This window comes from Biomphalaria glabrata, chromosome 16, assembly GCF_947242115.1.
Source record: "Biomphalaria glabrata chromosome 16, xgBioGlab47.1, whole genome shotgun sequence".
Lineage (NCBI taxonomy): Eukaryota > Metazoa > Mollusca > Gastropoda > Planorbidae > Biomphalaria > Biomphalaria glabrata.
In genome coordinates, this window is record NC_074726.1 from 123,938 (window position 1) to 143,203 (window position 19,266).

General features: G+C 32.2%; 3 long non-coding RNA genes across 4 annotated transcripts; 1 reads left to right on the top strand and 2 right to left on the bottom strand.

The window, feature by feature from the left end:
* Nucleotides 1-777: 777 nt before the first annotated feature.
* Nucleotides 778-15,204, top strand: LOC129923397 (uncharacterized). Its single transcript, XR_008775355.1, has 2 exons — nucleotides 778-893; nucleotides 14,913-15,204. It is a non-coding gene; the product is annotated as an uncharacterized LOC129923397 (long non-coding RNA).
* Nucleotides 3,290-11,294, bottom strand: LOC129923395 (uncharacterized). The gene is made up of 2 exons (XR_008775352.1): nucleotides 9,063-11,294; nucleotides 3,290-3,783 (listed from the first exon to the last, which is right to left on the bottom strand). It is a non-coding gene; the product is annotated as an uncharacterized LOC129923395 (long non-coding RNA).
* On the bottom strand, nucleotides 12,686-18,297 carry LOC129923396 (uncharacterized). Of its 2 annotated transcripts, XR_008775354.1 has the most exons (5): nucleotides 18,130-18,297; nucleotides 17,970-18,004; nucleotides 16,723-17,130; nucleotides 14,498-14,682; nucleotides 12,686-12,965 (listed from the first exon to the last, which is right to left on the bottom strand). It is a non-coding gene; the product is annotated as an uncharacterized LOC129923396 (long non-coding RNA). The 2 variants fall into 2 exon arrangements; XR_008775353.1 differs by lacking the exons at nucleotides 17,970-18,004; nucleotides 18,130-18,297 and having other exon boundaries at nucleotides 16,723-17,485.
* Nucleotides 18,298-19,266: the final 969 nt, after the last annotated feature.

Genomic DNA, 19,266 nt, shown 5'->3' on the forward strand with positions numbered 1-19,266 from the left:
AGAAAAAATGCGTATTAAAAGTAGATTTACATGCTTGACTAATCACGGCAGTGTGTATTTTCTCGCCAGACCACTCAACACACAACAAACACTATCGCTCGGTTGTCTTGTCATGACCGACTACACGTAGTCTAGACTAGTCTTACACTGACCAGTTTGTTCGAATCATTCAGACACACGATCTATTTACTTCTTGGGATAGGGAGAGGCTTAGATGAAAATGTTACTTTTTTTCTGGAGTTAGTTATCCTAATGCTTTTGGATCTATCTATACATGTTTATATAAATAACTGTATCATAGCTCTGGACTAGGCCGTCACTAAGCCTAACAGCCTAATAGCTACTGTAAGAATGAAGCGATACGATTGGTTAAAGTTTCAAGTTTCTCTTTCAGTATTGTTTAGGGAAGTGACGCATGAAATAACTTAAAACAAAATCTCACAGAACCCCGTTTTTTGGGGGGGCGTGGAGAATTTTCTGTCTAATTTATTAAATATAAAATTTTCTGAGCATTTAAATAACAAATGATATAATGTTTACTATTACAACTTTTTACGCAGAATTTAAATAAGTCAATAACTAAAATTTGAAAAACTATCGGAGTTTCCCTTTAATGCCTTTAATAGATAATATTTGGAATCTTTTTTTTTTCTGTCAATGATGGGTGGGTGCATTGGTGGATTTATTTATTTTTTTGCACTATTACCCAATCTTCAATTAAAAAGTGATGCATCTTAGTAATCTTACTTTTTTTTCTCGCTTATTTATAATCCCTCACACAGTGTCACACACATACATACACACACACATTGGCAGACTGGCTGCATGGAGCAGCACATAATCCCCCAGCATCCTCATGAGATCCTGCTGTCGTGTATGGGACGCCACTATATGTAAGCATTCATTCACTAAAGCCCCGTGCTGCACGCATTTTACTTAATGATTACATTGAAAAATATTATTTTTTTATGTAAAAATGCATTTAATAATGGTCACCTTGTCATATAAGAGCTGAAAATGACCAAAAGATTCATTGTTTTTACTTGATATTCATACACAATGGTTAAAGGGAGCCCGCCATGTTTGGTCTCATCGTTTGTTGTTTTTTTTTAAGGTCATACTATAAAAAGACATCCAATGAAAATTAATGATTTAAGTTTGAAGTTTCTTCCCTCCTATATAAATGCGTTTCTTGACTATAAAAAGAACTGCTTAGACATATATATATATATATATATATATATATATATATATATATATATATATATATATCTTCTGTTTACAGACAAGAATAATCCGATTGGTTCGCGTGATTTTTTTTCTCTTATATGATTGGTTGTCAATGGACGCTTTAACACAGGCTCACAGCTGAAGTGAACTTATTAGTCCTACGTAGATAAGAATCTAGAGATCTATAACTTTGCTTAATTCTTTTTAAAGTTTAATTTTATCCAACAATTTCTTAAATCAAATAATGTTTTTAAAGAATCGTCATCGTGTAGACTTCGTAGATCTAGAAATTAAAATTGGTTTTAAACAAGGAAATTACTCTGGCAACAGAAGCCGAAAGAGTCACAAGTCTATATTCTAGATATTAAGATAGATATGTAAGAGTAAGAGTATGATCTACTTGATTTAGAAAATCGCGATCTAACTTATCTAAGCATAGGTTGGTGAATGCTACAATCCCGAAGTAGACATATTATAGATCTAGATCTAGAATTTTACAATATGGATTTAGATCTACGTAAGAGATCTAGAAATGTATATCTAGCCAATCTAGGTCTAGAATACTCTAGAACTAGATACTAGGATATCAAATCTACACTAATAAGACGGCCACGTCAACGACAAGTTGTCGTTTATTGGACCGCGCCAGGTTTCGTAAACACATTTGACTGAAGTATATGTGGCTTAAAGATTCAAACCTTCTTCGCAGCTTTAAAAAATATTGCAAAACAAAATGCAATGAGTGTTTAAATAACTCTATATATCCATATGACTTTTATTTTTATATTTTTATTTTAATTGCGAAAAAAAATGTTCATGACATTCATGACCCCTCCCCCTCCCTTTTTCCTGGCGATGTCTAGATCTAATTCTAAGGTACAGGATCTGATTAATTTGTGTTATAATCATGTCCCAATAAAAATAATGGCTTAAATCAAAAGTATAATTAAATAAATACAGGTTGGGAGCCTTGTAATTTAGGTCAATAAGTTTTCAACTGTCTATCAGTACGCTGACGAAATGGCATGACCCAACAGCGCACACCTATCTCTCTTTCTCCACTTGTTTAGCCGAAAAAAAGTATGGTGTTCTGCACTGATCATTTATGTTAAAACTAATTTTATTTATGTATATCTAAAGAAAGAAATAAAGAAGTTTTGTGTTGTTGTTATTTTTTTGTTCCTTTTTAATTATGTTTATAGATGTTTAGATTTTTTTTTAAATTCTTAGTTCATTGTTTACTTTATAGTGAAAATATACAATAGGCATATAAATACATTTAAAAAACTATTTTAAAATTCTCAAAGCTATTCTCATTTAAAAATCTTTTTACCAATGTTTTGCAAACGCGTAGATGAGTGTAAAAGACAATGACTTTTCAATGAACCATCTCTCCTTATATAAATTTTTATTACTTCTATAGCTGCCATTCTGTCTAGCATTCAACTAGGTGTTAACTAGAGTATCCAGCTTTAATAAGTACATAAAAAGGGGGATTTATAGGCAGAGGAAGGCCCTAAAGAGTGTTAACCATAAGGCATAATTAAACATCTGGACCACTCTTAAGAAGATAAGCAAATGTGGGTGGGTTGAACAAGACTACATGACGGATATGAGTGTAAAAGAAGCCTACATGATGAAAGTAAAAAAAAAATGTTGCCTATAGTTAGGATTAGTTAGTTGCAATGTCGGCAACTTCACCACTGTCTGGTCCCAAGTCCGGAATGCGAAAAGAGGAGGGACGAGCATCTCTTCATATAAATTTAACTAGTAAACTAGAATAAATTTAAATTAAAAGTGATGAATTGCTACACATTATGAAATATGGCCAAAATAGAATACCATACGTTTTGTAAACAGTCAAAGACAAACAAAAAAAGCAAAAAAAAAAAAACACATACTGTGATGTTGCTAGTTCAGGCTGTCTTGAAGTCAACCAATTACTCTGCAATCGTTTGGGTGTAATTGTTCGGGTGTATTACGTGCAGTTGAACTACAACACAAACAAGAACTGGCACATCTATTGTAACAAGTGAAGAGATGTAGTCAAACGATGATGAACAAATTTACATAGATTTATTCTGATAAAAGGCCACAGTAGAAGTCTCTGTCACTAAACACGTCGTTACCCTGGAGTGTTCTATCGCTAACTGATTTTCCGGTCTCTAACCCAACATATCCCAAACGTCACTAGTCCCGTTCAATATGCGTCTACTATGGTGCGTCGCTAAATAACTAAAATAACTAACCTATATAAATAAGGTGTCTAACAGATTCCTCCCCCCCTTGAAAAAAAAAATATGTCAATATTTTTCCACTACTGTCAAGTCTTACAAGGGCATTTTCAATTTAAGGGGAAGACCACAAACATAAAATCTTGACATCTTCATCTTGACATCTTCATCTTGACAGTTCCTCATATTCATGTCAATGTTCATAACAGTTCATAACATTCCAAAATCATCTTCATTGGTACACAGTTCATCATGGAGGAAAATGTGGCATCTTATTGGCATGTCCTACACATCTCAAATGTTCTTCACTGGCAGTAATCTGATAAAATACAATATTTCAAAAAACAATTACAGACTTTATTTACACATTCAATACATTTTTTCTTACCACCCTTTTATACGCTTTTGTCCATTTTTCTTTTATACTCACCCTTTTCCATAGAACTAACTTTCGTCAATGATATATGAAATGATTCACACAAAAAAAAAAAATCCATACTTACTTTTAAATGCTTAACATCAAATTTACTTATCTCCCTTTTCCATAACATATAAATGGTGTCAATATATTAATATATAGTACATAATCAATATAATCATAGTTTATTTACAAAATTATTTCACTTCAATGTCATTCTAGACAATAGATCAGCTACAATATTCACAGATCCACTAATAGCTTTCACTTCAAATTTATACTCCTGTAGTGCTAATAACCATCTATAAACACGACTGTTTTTCATGCTCTTTTGCTGTATATACTGAATAGGTTTATGATCAGTTAATAATATGAATTTCCTTCCTATTAAATAGCTCTCTAGCTTAGTAATTACCCATATTACAGCTAAGGCTTCTCTTTCAATGACACTATATTTTTTCTCTGCCTCTGACAATTTTCTGCTTACATATAATATAGGATGTAAGTTATCATAGTTCTGCATTAAACAACCACCAATAGCATTACCAGATGCATCAGTTGTGACATAAAATATTTTGTCTTTATCAGGTAGTCTTAATATTAGTTCATGACTAAAAACATCTTTAATTCTGTCAATAGCTTTCACACATTCCTCATTACAAACTACTTTTTGAGGTTTTCCTTTTTTAAGTAAGTCATTTAATGGATTCACTATTTCTGCTAAGTTCTTTATAAACTTTCTGTAATAATTTACTATTCCTAATATGCTTTTAATTTGTCTTTTTGTTGTAGGTATTTCAATATTAAGTACTTTCTTTATGTTATCTTCAATAGGGCTAATCATGTTGTTATTTACTTTATGTCCTAAGAAAATTATTTCCTCCAATCCTATTTCTACTTTTTCTGCTTGAATTGTAAGTCCACTTTCTTTTATTATTTTGAACACTTCTTTTACATCTACCAAATGTTCCTCCCAACTATTATTAAAAATACATATGTCATCCAAATAGCAAATAACATTTTCTTTGTTTCCAATTATCATGTTCATCATTCTATTAAATGTGGCAGGTGCATTTACTAATCCAAAACTCATATAATTCCATTGAAAAATACCATATGGTGTTACAAATGCTGTGTAAGGTTTTGCATTTTCTGTTAAAGGTATTTGCCAATAACCTTTAGTTAAATCTAATTTAGTAAAAAATTTTGCTCCATTTAATTTATGTAAAATATCCTCTATATTTGGCATTGGATATGGGTCAAATTCTGTGATGTTGTTAAGTTTCCTATAATCAATACATAACCTTATATCTCCATTCTTCTTTTTGGCTATCACAATTGGTGAAGCATAAGGAGATGTTGATGGCTCAATTATACCTGATTCTAGTAAATTGTCTATTTCTTTCTTTACTTTGTCTTGTAAATGTAGTGGTATTCTATACGGCTTAAGCTTGATAGGTTTTGGGTCTGTTACTTTAATGTCATGTTTAATAATATTAGTTTTTCCTGGTATACTGGAAAAAATTTCTTTGTATTCCTGTATTATTTTAGTTATATCTTTTGACTTTTCCTTAGTTAAATTATTAAGATTAATCTTTTGCCAAGTTTGATTCTCTTTTGTTTCTATTACAGGTATTTCCTTAATATCATTTTCATTGTGATTTTCATTTGTTATTATCATAAAGCATTCTTCTCTTTCTGAAAATGTATTTTCTATTTTCTCCTGAATGTTTTGTATCAACTCATCTTCTCTATCATGATACAGTTTCAAATTATTTATGTGATATGTTTTAATTTTCCCATTTATTTCAATTTGATAATTCACATCACTAATTTGTTTTATCACTTTAAATGGACCTTTCCATTGTTTACCAATTTTATTTTTCAGGTCATTTATCAATATTAATACATTGTTTCCTACTTCTAGTGTTTTCAATTGTCTTTTCTTATTTAAATTCTCATGAGCACTTTGTTTGTACTTCTTATTGTTGTTATATGCTTGAGTCCATATTTCTTTCAATTCTGTTGTGATTGTTGTTTCACTGTCATTATTTAATTTATTCTCATTGTCTATTAGATTTTCTTTAAAAACATCTAATTCATCTCTGGGTTTTCTTCCATGTATTATTTCATATGGTGAAAATCGTGTTGCTTCATGGATGTTGTTTCTATGAGCAAATAGTACATAGTTAATGTAATGATCCCACTTGTTCTGATTATTCTGAATTATTTTTGTTAGTGATCTTTTTAATGAACCACCATATCGTTCACATAACCCGTTACTCTTTGAAGAGTATATGTGTTGTATATTGTATTGTTTAGTCCATTTCTTAAATTGTTCTGACTTAAACTGAGATCCCTGATCACTCAATATAATTTTAGGTATACCATGTCTTGTAATTACTTTTTGAGTTATGGCATTAATGATATTCTCTGCACTTGTATTTGATAATGGGATTGCCTCTGGGTATCTACTAAACATGTCTATTACTGTTAGAATGTATTTGTTATTATTTTCAGTTTGAATTAAAGGACCTATTAAATCAATAGATACTTTCTGAAATGGTGCTGTAGGTTCATCCATTTCTTGAATAGGTGCTTTATTCACTAGACTTTTGTTAGATCTCTTTTGACATATGTCACATGAGTTTATGTATTTGTTGATTGTTGCTTTCATTTTGGGCCAAAATACTTGTTTTGACAAATTCCTATAACATTTCTTTACTCCCCTATGTGCTGCTAAATTATTATCATGTGTCATGATTAAAACATCTTTCCAATATTTCTGTGGTAAGACAAGTTGTTTTATTTTCTTGTTATCATTACTTGTTTGTCTAAACAATATTTTATTCTCTATACAAAATTTTTCCATTGGATTATTATTGTTTTTATCTGATATTCTTGAATAAATTTTCCCAATAATATTGTCATTCATTTGTTCTAATGCAAATGTGGGTGTTGTTTCTTTTTCACTTTGAGATATTTGTGTTTCAAGACTATTTTGTGTTTCATTTTCTATCTCTCTTTCCTTAACATCTGTATTTTCTATTTGTATTACATTACTGGTTTCTTTTTCTTTATCATTACTAATTACATTTATTGTATTTTCCTGTTTCTCATCTTGTTTATCCATTGATCTTGTTATTACCATACTTGTTATATTTTGTGTTTCTATGTTTTCATGATTTTGTCTTATGTTTTTGTATTTGTTTTGCCAGTCTTCTAATTCTTTTCTTGAACATTCTTTAACTCCTTTTATGTTTCCTACTAACATATCATATCTCATTTCTGGTATTGCAATGCCATCACAATAACCAGTGAAAAATGGAGTTTCAATGTACACCCTTATAGCTTTAAATTCCCTTACCGTGCCATCTGCTAATTCTACTTTCCTAGTAAACCCTTTATACCAATGAGGTTTGACAAATTTAGTTTTTACTGCCAAAGTGTTACAACCTGAATCCCTGATTAATTCCACCGGAATTCTATCTACAAACCCTGGGTACACTGCAAAATTGTTCCTATTTCCTTCCATGAAATATATCCTATCTGTACCTTTATTTTTGTATTCCCTACTGTAACTCCTATTTCTATAATTTCCCCTATCATTCCTATCTCTACTCCTATATCTACTGTTATTTTGTTCATTGTATCTATTTCTACTTCCAGACCTACTATTCCCTCTTCTACAGTTAGCTGCTATATGACCTTTTCCTTGACATTTAAAACAGGTTATTTCACTATATTTTCTATTTCCACTATTTGATCTGTTTCTATTTCTACTTCTATCAACATTTTCTTTGGTGTATCCTATTAAATCTACTTTGCTCTTATCCCTATCAGAAAATGGTTTATTTGGATAAGCATTTTTGTATACTCTCATTATCTCTGTTATTTCATCTATAGTTTTGGGGTTTCTTTCTCTAATAAAAGATTGTAATTGAGGATCACATTTATTTACAAAGTTGTCCACTAAAATAAAATTTTTTAATCCCTCATAAGAGTTATTCACTTTTTCTAATTTTACCCACTTATTGAAAAAATCCTTTTCCATATTAATGGTAGTTTGGGGTTCTATTTCTAATGATGGTATATTGTCAAAGTATTTCTTTCTAAAAGTTGTAGCATTATGACCATAGGCATTCAATAACTCTCTTTTTAAAACTTGATAGCTATCATCAATATGATGGTCATGATTTTGGCATATTGTTAGAGCTTGACCATGAACAAAGTCTATCAGTATTTCAGACCATTCTTCTTCAGGCATATTAAATGTAGACATTTTTGCCTCATATCTTTTCAGAAAATCACCAATGTCATCCTTCTGTTCATCAAAACTTTGTATTTTTCTCTTTAGCCATGTCTGCGAATTAGGGTTGTCTCTTTGAGTGGTATAATTATTTGAGTTATTTGTGTTATTTCCTTGTTCAGTTTGAGCTCTGGCTTGTGCTGCATCCAATCTCATCTTCTCCATTTTAGCTTCATGTTCTCTAATTTTTTCTCTCTCTTTGTCTTGCCTTTCTTCTTGTCTTTCTATCTCTTGTCTTTGACGTTCTTCTTGTCTTTCTATCTCTTGTCTTTGACGTTCCGTTTCTTCCTTCACAACTTGCTGTACATAAGCTGCTAAGTCTTTTCCTTTTAACTCCATGGCCTTTCCATCCTGCATAGCTGTTTCCTTAACCTCCTTAAGGTCCACATATGATGATGTAGCCATTGTGTTTTATATTTTATATATATTTTTACTTAGCCTATATTAGTTATGGCTATACTTTAAACTTATTTTATTTTTAAGTTTTTTTCAAACTTTTATATAAGTTTTAAATGTTATGTCTCTATCTATAGATTTAGTAAATGTGTAAATCTAGTCTGAGTTATTATGGTTATATTCAAATCTGTATATTAGATCTAGTATCACACAAATTTAAATCCAGTATATTATAGTATGTATAATATTACCATTTAGATCTAGTTATCAAGAGCACTATGACTATTAGATCTAGTATGACCAACTATGATCAATTTTAAAATCTGGTATGACTGAAGTGTCTAGAGTAAATTCAAAGACTGTCTAGAGTCCAGATCTAGAGTAGATTATGGTTCTATTTAACCGTATAAAACAAATATGTGTATACAGTGTCAAATATATCTTCAACAAGATATATATATCTAGAATGTACTACCTTCATTCATCTTCCAATTAATAATATTTCAAATTAGAGTCTAGATGATTTAATTGTACCAAAGAGATGTACAACAATTTGCAGATCTAAATTTAGCCAGACGACAGTGTTTGACTACATAGCCAGTTTCGGCATTATTCTCATGGCAAAATCATATTTGATTTTAACCGCTCAAACTAAAATTATTTTAGTCTGATTCACAGTAAAAGAATCCTACCCGCACTTTCTATCATTAAGTGAAAAAAAAATACAGATCTAATTAAATTAATAAAATTAAATAATTTAAAATAATATAAACAAATGAAATAATTAAAATGAGACTATCGCTATGGGTTGGGATATGACAATATGACACACAATGATAACGTCACGAAGTAACCAGGCAACAACGGATATGACGTTTATACAAACAAAACAAATTACAATCCTAAACGTATAATATAGCTTTTCATCTAAATTACGTCTTCTACCCCGACGGGTTTTAAGGCGCACCACCTGATTTTACTCAGGCTAACGTACCAAATTTAGACAAAATCTATTTCTAAGGGCAATCTAAACATATACTAATAAGAAAAATGGCACTTAGCTTTTGATAAGAAAGATCCCTTTGTTCGGACTCCCGAATATGCTAGATCACAACAAATTCCACTGCCTCTCTTCCAGTTCTGACTCTGTTCTCCGGTGCTTCCAGTATCCCACGTAATGCCACAGATGTCCTGATATGCCACAGCAAAATGTTCCAGTTCCTTCGACGACTGTTGATGACCGTATGTGTAGTTCCGACGACTTTGTGTACACAGTTACTGACGAATAGGTTAACGGTTCTCCTGGCGATGACTTGACTTGTGTAGACGACTACTGACAAATAACAGTCTCTTGACGGCAACTTGATCTGGACGACTGACGAATAACGAATTTCTTGACGATGACTTGATCTGGGCTGACGAATAACGACTTTCTTGACGATGACTTGATCTGGGCTGACGAATAACGGTTCTCTAAAATAGTTCACTGCTTCTGCTGCTACTCTGGTAGTACGACGAAGTTTGCTGTTGTACTCTGCTTCAATAGACCAAACTGTCCAATGTAGACTAGGTGAGACCAAGGTCACCTCCGACGACGTTCCGTTATACGACTAACGGTTTTCAACGAAATTAAGTGGATGTAGCTGTTTCCACAACTTCACTGCTAACAAGTCTAGGTATGGTCTAGACCGACGAATACTAGATATATCAATGTTCAGTACTGATAAAGATTACTTTACTAACCTTCCAAAGGTTAAACACAGTGACCGTTATAAACGTGGCAAGCAACCGGTTCAATGAGCAAACTGCTCCACAAGAATCTCTCCAAGGGTAAGACGACAGAGCGATTTCGATTTAGTTAGTTACCAAACTTGTAGTACTCACAATACTTCTGACAGCGGGCAAACTGTCCTTCTCGAACTGACGAGGTAAAACTTGATACTCGACGTGGCTCCTATGACGAAGAAAAAATATGTCCAACAGGTTCACTAACGATCTCTCACCCGTTATGAATGAACGGTTTCTCTGGTTGTAGGTCGATCCAGCATATGAAGATCAGGCTTTGATAATATACTGGTTAAGTAGACCAGACGTTGCGATGATTACGGTCCTGACGAAGGTCACCCTGAGTTAACGGCTCGTTGAACGTGCGATCAAACAGGCGACGACTGCATGTAGATCTAGAACAAAGTCACTCTGCGATGCTGCTGTGTTCAGCCGTACTCCGATGAAATCTTATAACTTCGAGTGCACGACCCTCACCTGAGTAAACGTTCTGCTTCGAGGTCCGGTTCGATGTTCGGCTTCAACAGGGGTCCGGCTTCGAGGTTCGGGGTCGCCACTGTGATGTTGCTAGTTCAGGCTGTCTTGAAGTCAACCAATTACTCTGCAATCGTTTGGGTGTAATTGTTCGGGTGTATTACGTGCAGTTGAACTACAACACAAACAAGAACTGGCACATCTATTGTAACAAGTGAAGAGATGTAGTCAAACGATGATGAACAAATTTACATAGATTTATTCTGATAAAAGGCCACAGTAGAAGTCTCTGTCACTAAACACGTCGTTACCCTGGAGTGTTCTATCGCTAACTGATTTTCCGGTCTCTAACCCAACATATCCCAAACGTCACTAGTCCCGTTCAATATGCGTCTACTATGGTGCGTCGCTAAATAACTAAAATAACTAACCTATATAAATAAGGTGTCTAACAATACACAATACCTTTCGTGAAGTCACAAAAAAAAGTTAAAAAAAAAACAACATTTATTTGAAATACACAATAAACATGAGATATAGATGTAGATCTATTAAATATTAAATACAATCGACCTACATTACATTGATTATTTATTCTAGATTAAAGACAGCGCTACATCATTATTTCTTTCTATGGCTAAATTAAATTAATCACAATTAAAGAAAATTTCATTTGACCCATTTGAATAACCGATAGATACAAGAGCTGGGCCCTGTCACGTGACCAACTAGTGAAATCGCGAATGACGCAAATGTATAAAAAAAAAAAAAAAAAAGGCTGAACGAGTGATTGGATTGGATGGTGTTCTTGCGCTGGAGTAAAAAGAAAATGATTTCATTGTGAAAATTAAAAGATTAAAAATGTTTTAGATATATTACTAGTTGTAATCCTTGCGACTGCTGTTAAATTACTGTCAGTCAGCATCGACCAGTTCTTACAGTAATATTAGAACATAAAACACTCCAGCGGGCCACTTGTGGCCAGGGGGGTCGTTATTTGCTCAGCCCTGCTCTAGATCTAGAACTAGATATACAAGATTTAGAAGTTCAGACGCCCAGATAACTAGATCTATTCCGCCCACCATGTTGTTTTTAAGCATATTGATCTCCTTTATCTATATTGAACTTCAAATAACATGTTTTAAAGAGAGTGTTTTGTTCTTATGCGTTCAACTATGTTTTTTTTTATTTACTCAAATGAAGGTCTAAATAAAATGTTAATAATCATTTGTTGAACAACTTGTTATTTCTTCTTTTTTTCTATTTAAGAAATTATCAACAACAAAATATATATTAACAATTAGATTTATTTTTATCTATTAAGTCACCAAGCAAAGCGAAATATTGATAAAATAAAACAAAAATATACACGAACATAATGAAACACGCATCTATATCTACACGATATGTTTAATTATTTTTCTTTTCAACAAAAGTATGCATTGTGAGTAAGTGATCTATACTATATAGAGCAATGACAATAAATTATAAAGATCTAGTACGGGAAACGTATTACTATAAGAAATAAGCATTTTATTATAGAAGATTAACAGTATCTTAAAACTTTAATTTTTATCTGTTTATGATTAAGACTACACCACGAAGAGAAAAAATTGTATTGAGCTGACACAGATCTAGTGACGACGTAACCCCTTTCTCGCTCGCAGTTAGGTCTTCTCAGTCCGTGATTATAATACTTACCACTACCCCTGGCCCACCTCTCGGGGGGGGGGAGGAATATGTAGAGTGTAAGAAAATCTTTGTTAAACGAAACATAATATAGCACCTGTTAATCTGTTATGTTTCACACTCCGAATTATAGTTTGGATAGCACGGGGAACATAAGCCTATGTTTAAGAAACAGATAAATAATAAATAAGCATATACACTACATACACACTGCCTAAATTTCCAGACACCACTATTTAGTTGTACAACATAATATTATGTGTTCATAAGATTTCGTGGATAAATGTGCTTTATGTCATCAGCATTAATTTGTGATCTTTAAGGGAATTTAAATAGCTTTTTTCAGGTGATATACACTGTTACTTGACTCCAAGAAGAAGTTATTGGTGTTGTGATGAAAAGATCAACATCTAGCAGAAGTCTGACAATCCTGGAGAAAGAAATGAGATGAATAACAGCCACTGATCTTTTTACCATTAAAATTCATTATATTGATATGAATTCAGACATGAATTAAATACCAAACAAAAGACTTTCTTTTTTTTAAACATATACCAACATTAAATCTTAATTATAAATTGAAAACATTGTTTAGAACAAACATTTAATGGAACTTTTGGATAATGCTCAACTGACCAGAGATATACTTATTCTAAAGGAATTATTATTTGATATCACTTTGATGCATTTGTAACTGTATTTCTATATGTGGATTATGTTTGTGTAACAGCTATGAAGGATATCCAGCATTTTCTCATTCAACCAGTGATTTGTAACTGAATGCTTGAAGTTACAGTATATTATTATTATTAAAATTGGACTCAAGTCAGTGTGTACTATTTATATTTGTTACATGCTAAGTGTAGGTCCGGGACACAATAACACAGACCATTCTACATTTTGATGACCAGCAAGTCAGTGTGTACCATTTATCTTGGTTACATTACAGGTGTTACTAGTTGTTCTTAGCTAGATATCAAATTCATACTTTCATAGTGCAAAACCTATCAGTTTTGAAAAATATAAATTAAATTCTCAAAGATATGCCTTTTGAGGTCTGAATTTTCTTGAGCTGTATAGAGGTGACTCTTGCATTACTAACCATTGCTTTGACATCAGCATTTTTTCATTCATAATACAACTCAGGTTGTTGACAGACTGTAACAGACATCCATCCAAAGTAATAGATTGTCTACTAGGCATTTTATTATCATAATCTGGTTTAGTAGCCTGCTAGCCCAATTTTAGACTGACATTTTTAAAAATGAAATAGAAGCTAAATATCATCAGCAAAATTCAAATCCTCTAAGTTTAATAAATCAATTAAGATAATTTTTAGCAGAATGCCTTAAAGAGCTAAAATTAAATCAATTTTATAAGAAAATGATCAATATGCCTATTTTACATAAGGGGGATGTACTGTGAAATTTCAATTTTTTTATATAACTTTATAGTTAAGAAGATAGGCTTTAGGCATGTCTAGTCTAGTCTTTTGGGTCTCTATGGAGATGGTGGCCATCTAAAAAATAAACACAATGTTTAAAAAAAACTTTTTTTATATATATTTTTAATTAGTACAAATTTTATTAATTTTTTTCTAACTTCTATCACAGTCCCAAACATTGACAATGTGATAAAGTGACCCCCCCCCCATTATGTTTGCCTTTTTTTTCATTTCTTTGGTTGGATTTTAAGTACATAACTTTGGATTGTTGTACTTTTCAAATATAGTGGTCTCTATTTTTTCTGCTTTTTTTCTAGTTAAATCAGCTAACCCATTTTTTTACCACAGGTTATGTTGTGTCAACTAGTTTCTGTATATTTCAGTTGGTATTGTTTGTGGTTTGCTCATAGCCTGAGCAAATACTGATTTCCTAAGTTTATTATAAGTGTAAAAAAAAAAAGGTAAGAAAGTGAAGCAAATCAGCTAAACCTTACAAAAAAGAAGAGTAATATATTTACTTTATTTTTTTTTATTTGTTAGAGGGACATTTTTTTAAACAGAATAAGTACATGTAAATTTTTTAATGACGGTCAACCCTCCACAATGTGCTCTTTTTATTTTAACATTTGTTAAGTCAAATCTTTACACTCTAACAAGTGTCAAGATGTGAGGCCAACATCTTAAAATATCTTTGAACAGTGTCCTAAAAAAAGAGCAAAAATACACAAGTTAATAAAAAGGTAAAAATTATGAGTAAGAAATAAAAACAAAAATACGCAAGTTAATAAAAAGGTAAAATTAAGAGTAAGAATAGACAATCTCTAAACTTGTGACAAAGTTTCAGACATGATTTTAATCTAACCAAAGCCATTTAAATCAAATTTAGTATTTCAAAAAAATTTGAATATAGACATTATTCAACATTATTTACAGAAATGTATTGGTGACCTTCAAGAAAGGAAATATGAACAAGTTCTGAACTCCTATTGGGCTGTCAAATGAAATATGAACAAATTGCAGAATCTTAATGAACTGTCAAGGAGATATGAACAAGTTCCATACACCTAATAAGTTCTCTAAGGAAACATGAATAGGTTCTTAACTCCTAATGAGCTGTCTAAGTAAACATGAACATGTTGCAGACTCCTTTAGTTGTCAAGGAATTATGAATGAATTTCAAACTCCTTATAAGTTGTCTAATAAAATATAAACAAGTTGCAAACTCCTAATGAGCTATATATTATGAAATATGAACAAGTTGCAAACTCTTAGTTAGTTCTCTAAGGCATTATTTTTCTTAATGGAACACTTCACACATTTTGAGTCATTAGCGAAACATTTTGTTGTTTTTTTTTTACAGAGATAAATTTATGTTGTGGTTACTAGTTAAATAGGGTTCTACAGAACACAGTTTGGGAAACACTGATCTAAGAAAATATGAACAAGATGCAAACTCCTGATGAGCTAAGAAAATGTTAACAAGTTGCAAACACCTAATGAGTTCTCAAAGTAAGTATCAACCAGTTGACAACTCCTTGTAGTGTATGGTTGTTGACCTGAAGCACCAAACTGCTGGTACACAATTAAACTACTAAAGGTATATTACATCTTAACTTGAAATTACTTATTGATTTTTTGTGATTAATACTAAATAGAACTGGATGGCTGCCTGGTCGTGTGGTTTGCGCGCTGGACTGTCGTTCAGATTTATCGATGGTCCAGGGTTCAAACCCTGCCCGCTCCCATCCCCTGTCGTCCTGCGGGAGGTTAGGACTAGGAAGTAATTATCTTCAACTCTGAAGGAACATCCGAAACATGTAAAACATTTTACAACAAACAAAACAGAACTTGAATTACATTATAAAGAAAATCAAGTTTAAATGAAATGAATAACTGTAATCTATCCTGGGGGAAAGCCTAAATGTAATAAACTTAGTAATAATGAAAAAATTGTATTCCAAAGAAAATCTAACTCACTAAAAAAATGTACTTTCAAATAGGCATTCTGGAGTCAAGAACACTAATGACAAGGCGGCTTATCTTGCATCATTCTCATTGCATAACTAACCCTAATCATAAAACACACACACACATATCAATGATACCATAACACTCCTAAAAAGTTGTCATAGGAAAGGGTTCCATACTCCTAATGAGCTGTCTAAGAAATTAAAAAGAAGTTCAGAAATACTAATGAGTTCAAAAAGGAAATATGAACAAGCTGCAAACCACTAACAAATCCAGAACCTTTAATAAGGAGACATGACAAACTGCTTGTTAACTGTAGGCCACAAAAACAGATTTATAACCTTAATATCAACTTTCCTATAGATTACAAGGACTGAAAAGGGAACTTTTTTTTAGACTTCTATAAGATAAGCATAGGTGATAAGAATGTTTTACTAGATTTTTATGCGCTAAAAAGATTTGATCAGATTGTTTCACCAGACATCTATGAACTTTACAAAGTTTGATCAAAATGTTTCACTAGACTTTTATGCATATTACAAAGTTGGGTCACAATTTTTCACTACACTCATATGAACTAAACAAAGTTTTATCAGAATTTTTCACTAGACATTTATGCACTAAACAAAGTTTAATCATAATGTTTTACTAGACTATATTCAAAAATCATAGTTTGATTACAATGTTTCACTAGACATTTAAGATCCATTTAATTTAAAGTTTAGTAAAAATGTGTCATTAGACTCCTATGTGCTTTAGATAGTTTCATAGTTACCTGACTTTGGTTTGAAAAGTAAAAGCTGTTGGTCATTGTGCTGGTCATATGACACACTGCTTGTTAACAATAGTGTGCTCCCAGATTCTGAAGGCCTTTCAGGACTTGTCCCAAACAAAGAAACCACTTTTTCATTTTGTTTTTGGATTGTTGCTAAAGCATGATGGAAACTCTCTTCAGTAGGTGATGTTAGCTCTGCATGGTGCTGCTTCATATGTAGATCATTAGATGAACTGTGAATGCTGATAATATGCTGTGTAAATCATTAGATGAACTTGGTATAAAAATGTGATTGATCATTACATGTTTATTTATTATGCAATAGTAAATCAATAGCAGAACTAAGAACACTGATCTGTAAGCAGTCAGAAACTTTTTCTATATCAGCAGCATGTACATTCCTTTGATCTAAAAAAAAAAAGTTGATAAAATATTGCAAGCAAAAATTACATTTTAAAATGCAAAATTTAAAATATAAAAAGTGTAATGCATAAGTTAAATGTAATATAAATGATGGTATCCTTATCTTGAGTCCACTTCCTCATTAATGTTTTGTCAGCACTCACTAAAAGAGAAAACTAAGCTGTTTTGAGTACCATTTTATAAAGTTCTTCAGAAGGTATTGGTTGTAATTTGACAAGATGCTTTCAAAGGTTTCTAAACTTATTTAAGTTTCAGTACTCAGGCAACATTGTTCTGATGAAGGGCTGCACTGTATTGCTGTGAAACATCATTTACTAGACAAAAATGACAGTGCCTAACATTTGGCTAGGCAGTTTTTTTGGTACTGCTGCCAAGGTGGCTGATGACATTTCTCATCACAAACTATTAGGATGGTTCAACATTGATTTTTTTCCATTACATTGTCAAAGTTTAGTTAGCCTTTCCATTTTTTATCTTTTCTAGAAGTCAGAATCTTTTTATATTTCTATAAATATGGGTGAACAGACTTCAGACAGATCTTTTTGGAGACAGCTTGCCACTCAATGCACCAAACAGAGGGGGAGGATCTAAATCTAAAAGTATGGTTATTGTTTATTTAGTTTTTTTTTGGCTGCTATACTTGCAAGCATGCCCCTTGTATCAGTGGGTTGAAATCAATCACAATTGAATTTAATGTCCAGCTTTGTTTTAAAAACAAATTATTCCAATACAACTTTTGAGGAGTACACATAATAACTATTATTTCATAAGAAATATCTAGTCATTATTATTTGGTTGTTAATGCATAAATTTAAATAACATACCTGATGTTTCTGAAGAGGGATCACCAAATCAAATCCTGTAAACATATATATATATATATATATATATATATATATATATATATATATATATATATATATATATATATATATATATTTATATATTCTGCGGCATTTTACATCTGGAGAGACGATCTTTTACCTTTGCAACTTCTTGTGTGACTAAAGAGGCCAATCCAGGTTGGGCATATATAATCACCAGGCGCCGTTGCATTTTCACCCTTCTTTCTGCTTCTGTTGTGTATGACATCTGCAATCCGTGACCCTTCCTTTATGCTCTCTCTCCATATATATATATATATATATATATCTGAAAAAATATTATAAACTATGATAATGAATAATGTTTAGTAGTCTAAATAAAGATCTTTTAAAACCATCTATTTTTAGAAATAAAAAGTAAAGTGTTAGCAGGTCAGGAGGCCCTGACTCCGGCTCCAAGTCAGGTCTGGGCCTTTCTGCTAACTAGAATTTATATCACAGTCTGTAGGCAGATGGTAGCACTACTGGGTGGGTTTGATCTGTACATCTCAGTCTGTGACCAAGGAGCTAGAGTTGCCTAAACAACCAGACAGCACAACTAAACTAATTAATCAAATGATGCACATGGGGATGCATTGGGCACACAATGGGAAGAACAGCAGACAACATTGCAAGACTAGACTGGAACCCAGAGAGGAAGAAACAAAACAAATAGAAATAATAGGAATACATAGGGAATTGGGGGGGGGGAGAGTAATATTATTCTCAAATTAAAATGACAACAATAACATGATAAAGCGTAAATCTAGGTATACATTTTTTTATGTTATCAAAATTGAATTTAAATAGATTTAGGACTACATATGATGGAATTATTGTATAGATCTATGAAATTATATTTTAAATGTTTTGATGAAGCTTTAAGGTGCTGACAACTTGAAACATTTTTCAATAAAGCTGAATTGAATGTTGAATTTAAATAGATCCAAGCCTAAATCTAGTGGACTAGTCTAGTGTAATGTTGTGTGTTATGAGACTTGTTGCATAGTATCTAGTATGTGCCGGAGGATACACGCAATAAATAACTTAGGTTTTTATAGAAAAGAATTTTATTTATAAATATTTATTATTTAATAGAAATATACGAGGTACAAGGAATGTGACTAGGTAGCCAAGGTCACTGAAGCTGACTGACAGGTTCAAGAAATGGATGAAACTGCGGAAGCGGGCTGGGAGGGAGTCAGGGGGTGGGGTGAAACTGCGGGAGCGGGCAGGGTGAGGGGTGGGGGCGTAGAGC